Here is a 7,296-nt window from a genome sequence, read left to right as displayed (position 1 = left end):
CTAATAGTTGTGCAAGTCAATTAGCAGACTGAGAATTTGCAGGCGCAGTATCTAAAGAGACATTTTCTTAGCTCTAAAAATTGAAGCTTCCAGATTAAGCAATCTGGAAGATTCCAAAAAGATATTGTTTGCATGTAGCAAAACATTAATAAACAGCTAAATCTAATTATTGCAAAAACATGCACACTCCAGCTGTAAATTTCTCTCTAACCATACCATTACAGCCTTACCAGTGAAAACAGAAGTGTCAGTGCTAATGTAAACTCAGCTGCTGATATATATTCATTAGATTCAGAAAAGCTTCAACATTTCTTCTTCTAACTACGTCAAATTTTATCTCAGTGTCATTGGCCACAAATCATCATAGTTATAATCTGCTATACCAAAACATAACATTTTGCGACACCCAGATGTATTGCCATTCTTGTTTCTTAGTCCATAAAAATCACCTGGAGAATTGTATCAAGAAGACAACTGTGGCTTTCAAACAGCATCTGGGAAGCAGAGAGGCAAAAAAACGTCCAGATGCTCTGATCAGACAAAACAGTTGTTTTGGTGCTGGTGGCTCTGAACGTGACCTCAGAAACATCTGACAAACTCTAACCCTGCAAAAGTGCAGGGATTCAGCACTAGATGAACAGACATGAAAAAGGTGTGATGTATGAGGATACCTGGGGTCCTGCTCACGGCCTTTCCTAGCTGAATACTGTATATTATGCTTGGCCTAGCTCAACAGAAAGGCACGTAAATAACATAAGCGAACACCTCCTCTGGGTCAAATTTAGACTGTAAGGTGAAACTACTACAATATTACCACAAATGTGATGACAGGCTAAGGTTTAAGAGGATAACAGTTTACTTCGTCTCTTTTGAGAGTTGCAAAGAAGATAAAAACATAAATGATTGTATCAGGAATTTGCTAATATAAACCAGAAAAGGTGTTCCTGTTACTGCTGTGGAGACCTCTCTGACAGAGCATCCACTGATGAATTAGCCTACTACTGTTCTGCTCTGCCCAAACCTAAATTTATTCACTTCCTGGGAACCTTAAACTAATGACAAAAGATGAGGAAGCAGAAGAAAGAGAAGGAAAGAGATTAACTATGGACCATCCTTTATTTTATATTGAAATTTAAGCAACAAACACTCAGCTCTCAAGAGCTATCTTCAGTAACAGTGAGTGTAATTACAAGTGCCTTTCTGATTGTACAGACGTGCTGAACCAAGAGCTCTGTAAATTGGCCTGATCACCTCTGCAGTGATCCTGGCAGAAGGATGACTAGCTATTTAAATCAATAGAATTTTTATGTTTGATCATAATCTGGCCAAAGTATGAGAGAAAGCAGAGTTTCTTTATTAAGATGTGCTTTGTGATTAACATGCAATTTGAGTTCTGAAACTAAATTTTTCAGTCTGGTCTGTATTAAAGTAGTGTGTTATTACAAAAGGGGTCTTAAGAAAACTCACTATGGCTCAACTCAGTAATATGTTTCATCCACCTTTATAAAGGCAAAATGAATTTCCAAAAGGGAAAAGAAAAAATGCATTTGTAAGCATTGCTAAGCATGGAGTTTAGGAAGATATTTGCAGGAGCAGGGGAACAGCAGCCCCAGAATGGGTACCTGAGCACTGCCAGCTCAGATGACTGGAATTTCTGTTACACAATTCAAGGCTGTTCTAAAGTATTCTTCCATTATTAGCACTTAAATTAGCTTCATTGTGAAACAGTAATTAAACAGCAGGGGAGATTCACTGCTTTAGCCTTTTATTCTTGATTCTAATTTACATGATTAAATTCTAACTTATTCGCTGATTACCTTCTTGCTTAACACGCTTTAGGTTCTCACATTTTTTCCTTCTGCCCTTGCTTCTTTTTCTGGGTGTAGCAGTTTTTGCCCTCACCAGTCCATAATCTTCAGCATACTTACACATATTATTCTGTTAGCATAATGAAGCATAAATAAATGAATCAAATATTAATGTATGTAAGCACTTTAACAAACACATGCACACACAAAAAAACACATATGGTTCTGGCAGACAAATTTGGGAACATGAAGTGAAAGGCTTAGTCAACAACTTCCATAAAACTCCTGAAGATTTGTCCAGGATACATGTTAAAACCCTTTAAAGGACCTTTGCCAATTTAGTGGATATAAATTCAAATTTATTTTCTGATCCATGGATAAGCAATAAGATAAAACTTCTATGTGGAAAAAAAGGTTACATTTGCTTTGTAAGTCTGCACGGTTAATCAAAAATGGAGATATATTCTCACAGCATACAGTTTTTGAAGAAGTGAATAATAATTTTATATTTTTATCGCTGAACTAATTCTAGCTCTCTTTCACTTCAATTACCTTTTCAAGTTCTTCAATTTTTCTTAAAATTTATACCTTCACACTGCTTTTTAATTTGAGAAGACTACTAAGCATTCTAAGCATTAATACCACCTATACTGGATTATACAAACCAGTACCAACACTGAAATTATGATGTGGCAGATATTTTTTTACCTAAAAGTAAAAGGTATTATATTATAAGGTATTTTATTAATCCAGCAATGTAAGGTTTGTTAAAAAGCTGGTGGTCTTTAAGGCCCCTTCCATCCTAAGCCGTTCTATTATTCTATGACATAAGAACTTTATTCTATTGTCTAACACTCTTTTTCCTAGCACCCTTAGCAGGATTCCATTTTACTGTTCAGACCCAGAACAGATAAAAACCTGTAAATGATCCAAAAAATTAGGTCCATGTTGTTACAGGCCTTGGGGATGGGCAAAATGGCAGACTTCTCAAAGATGACTGAGAAGGGATTTAATTGGAAAGCTTTGAAATGAGGGCAGTTGGAAATAAGTGTTTTAGTTATGTGCTCATGGCTGATCATTCACTGATACTATGCAACATAACCAGCACTTTCATTCTAGCTTTTACAGATGTATAAAAAGTATTTCTGACAGAGATAAATATAAATGAGAATATACTTCTCTCAATCAGTTGGCCTAGCAGTCTAACACACTTTATTTTGACTTGCAATCTCCCCCATACACACTCCCCTTTTTTTCTTTTCCCCAGAGGTTAGAAAACAAAAATGTATCTTTAAGATACTGAAGTGTTTACTGTGCTGCAGCATAAAGAAGTACTCTGCTCTTCTATGGTATTTGTGTGCTGTACAGTTAGATGACAGCAAAGGTAAACAATACAATTAAAGATATAATCTACTGTCAAAATCCAGTCTTTCCTCAGAGTTGGAAATTAACGTGATCCTAAATGTATTTTTATAGTACATTATTTTTAAATAAATGTTTCACTTTAGATTGATTTTTTCTTTGACAATGCTGAATATCACACTTAAAGCACAAATATTTTATTTTGTGCTCATCACAATGTCACTGAAATTGATTGCTCTTTCTTTATGCTTCTAAACAATTCATGTACAAAAGATTTAACAAGACAGCCTCGTATTTTTCTGCATTCCTATTTTACTGTTCATTTGTGAATCATTTGTCTTGCAAATAAATACAACTGTGGTATTTTAGTTAGATTGTAGTAACAAATGGTTTTATCTTATTGAAGTAAATGTATCCCCAAAGCCAACCCCACCTTGCTGAATCAGCCATTAAATATGCAATATTTTTTCAGTGAATTTAAATACCTGCTTGCATGTGTAGCTGCACTGATCACATATGAATGTTTTTTCATCTCTGTGAGTTGTCTAGTGCTGAGTAAGAGCATAACAGTCATGAAAAACAGCTTCACAGTTGCTGTATGTAATTGCCACAACCATGTATAAATGCAGATTTTGCAAGTGGACACCTGAACAGTTATTAAAAGCAATTAATTATAATGGTAAATTTTGGATTTCCATAATATTTAACAAGAGTTAGACTGGGGATAGCTTTGAGTAATGAATTTATTCTAGAGTAAAACACACAAAAAAAAACCTTCTCTATTCTCTGCAATAGGTGCAAAATTGATAAATAAATTGACAAACAGGCAACACAGGCAATTTCTCAAAAGAATTTGGATGACTAAAGTTCCAGTAAGACACTAAGTTCCCAGAGAAATTAAGCAGTTTAACAAATCAAAAATCCTTTTGAAAAGTCCAGTTATTTTCTGCTTTTATCCACACAAAAAGATTAATTTCAAAATGCTACCCAAAGTAGCAAATAATATAAAAACAGAAATTGAAAAAAATACACAAACAAAGGAATTGTACATATGTAGATAATTCAATTTCTACCTTGAAATACTTAATATATTTAAATGGGACCTTTATTTGAAAATACAAATAGATACTGAAGACCTCTCTCTATGCCCAAATATTTTTAATGTAACTTTTTCATACATTTTCAAAAATCTAAATTTTTTATCTAACTTTGTTTATATTGGACACCTACACCACTTAAAATACAGTAAATATGCTATTTTTCTAAGACACTGATTTCTTAATAAATCTCTAATGCTATTGAGAGTTGTACAAGAACATCTTTTTCCTAAAGAGAAGTGAATTTACACATGAAATATATGTATGGTGATATATGAATCAAGCGCTCTTCCAAACAAGAATAGGTCAAAAATTTAATGCATGAAATCCCCAGAAAATTATGGGGGCTTCTATTGAAATAACTGTGGTTTTAACAAGGGGAAAACAAACAAACAAACAAACAAACAAAAACTTTTAAACAGTATTGTAATTTAAATTTATATTTTCAGAATCAACCTGTATATCAATAGTGTTTGAAACTGATGACAAAGGAAAAAAAAATATTTTCTGCATATAGAATGAAAATGAATTTATACAGTCGTTTATTTTTTACATTCTGGGAGAAGACCTCAATTAGCTAAGATACATTACCGTTTATTGTATCACCTGCAATGTTCTGTAACTGTTATAGAACCTAAAAATAATATTAGATATTGTTAAAATCAAATTTAGAATTTTAAGAGTTTTAATGTTTTAAGCACAGTAAAACCATCATCTGCTCAGCTGATTAGGTCAAACTTAAAGTTAATTTACACTTTACTAATTAATGAAATTACATGTATTTCTTTAAATTATAAGGACAAAGTGCTCAGCAACTAAACACTGAACAATTTCAGACTAAGATGTAAAAACTGATTTTCCATATGCAAAAACATATATATATATTTAAGTATTCAATATATTTTAGTGCCTTGTATAGCTAGATGGAGTTTTTAAGCAGAGTTGAGAACAAAGCAATTTGAGAGATGAAATGGTTTCATGGAGATCTGGGCTATTTTTGTGGCTTTGAGAAGTAACTCCTCCATACAACCTGGATGTAGGTTTTTGTGAGGTACCTCCTTACAGAAAGACAGAAGATCACACAGGTACCAAGGAGAGAAAAAAAATAAAAAATCAGCTAAATACTTGATACTTTGTATTTTAAACAAATTAAAACATCAGCCACAAGATGTCACCACATCTCCTTGTAGGGGAAACATGTAAATCAACAACGAACACTTTTTCCATAGAAATATTCCGTAATGCTGAAGTCACATATATTTTATATCATTATAAGCAGTGAAAATTAGAAACACTTCATCCCTAATTATTATTATTTTTAAATTATTTTTTCCCCTCTCTTTAAACTCAGCCAAATCACTTTTTTGTGCAATAAAGGTACTATAATGTGGACACTGGTATTTTGGCACATTTTCTCCATGCTTCTGTAGCACATGCATTGTCATGCTACCACTTTGAGCAAATTTGGCCCGGTAAATACAACATCCATATGTTTTTTTTCACATATAAAAATATTAAAATAATATATGCTTACAAGCTCTGCTTATTTGACAGAAATGCAAAATTCACACAGACCTAAACATCCAACAGCAACAGCCCTCAGAACAACCAAAATCTAAACATTAGCTGAAAATGCCCAAAAGGCTAAAGAATTTTACTTGGCTGATTATGATGCAAATTTCCAGAATCTGCAAGTCAAATTGATGAAGCATAAAATCATTAAAATAATTCTAAATTATTAATCAGGAATTATTATTATTATTATTTATTTCATCTTGTAGGTGGATATGATCAGATGTGCAAGGAGAGGAAATGAACAGGTGTAATTCCATAATAAAAGTGATACAACACTAGGCATTGATAGTGGGAAAAGAAAGGGAAATTTTTTCTTGTTCTTCTTCCCCAGAAAGTCACATCACACATGAATGTCATCAAAATTACATCAACACTGGCAATCAGCACAGTCTAATAAGAGCAGAGAGAAACAGCAGTGTTGAGGACCAAACACATACATAGGTTTTGAACTATGCTATCAAAGTCCTGGGTAACACTAGGCGCATTCTTGAACATTTCTAGTCAACTCATTAAAATAAGAATTTAGTTTACTTGCACCAGACTTCTCTCCAAGATGTGAACCACTTCCCCATTAATTAAATTTTGCAGACAATACGTAAGATGAAGTATTTTCACATGTTAAATACCTGTATGTGCATTCACATGGTTATGCAGGAGAGTAGCTGAATGAAAAGTCTAAAGGTGACACACGATATTTTTCTTCAGAACTAATTTTCATGTGATGGTTAATACTTGATATGCTGAGTGAGGTGAATGTGCACAAATCACATTTGAAGACTGCTTTTTCTCCTGTGAGAACAAAGATACATTTAGATCATGAGCCACAAAATAATGACTTTATGTTTCAAAGATAGTACCAATTTCAATATAGTTCTTCTGGTTTTGGTAAAAAATACTTCACATTTTACATAAAAGAGCTTCAAAATACATTACAAGAGTCAAACTGTTGGACAGAGATTATTTTTTCCATTTAAGACTTAAGCATTTCACCCCAAAATAGTGCTATGTGTTAGTGATACAGTTTAATACCTAATTCCAGGGATCCTAACTCCTACTCTAGCTCTCACCTCTGAGACAGGATGAAAGTTCCTCTCTTCATAGCATCATTAAGATGCGGTTCATCAAGGTACCTATAAACTATACAATACATTTCTTGATGTCAACTGTGTAACTAGTGCTAAGTTTAAAGATTTGGATATTTCAAGCTAAACTATTCTCAGCATTCTGGTAGTCCCAAATCAGTAAAGTGTATGTAAAAGCCTATTTAAAATTACGTTGATTTTATGGAAAGAAAGATTCATACCTTGATGAATTCATAGAAGAATAAAGTTATGCTTTGTGAACTACGTAACATTTCCAAGTTCTTATCACAGCAGTAATGAATTTCTTTAGAGAGTAACAAGTCAAGAGGAAATGTGCAGCACTTTCAGTTTTGAAAAAGATTTGAAACTGCA

The sequence above is a fragment of the Aythya marila genome (genome assembly GCF_965140915.1).
Source record: "Aythya marila genome assembly, chromosome: 16".
Taxonomy (NCBI): domain Eukaryota; kingdom Metazoa; phylum Chordata; class Aves; order Anseriformes; family Anatidae; genus Aythya; species Aythya marila.
The sequence above is the reverse complement of the archived record's forward strand: the minus strand, read 5'-3'. Positions refer to the sequence as shown.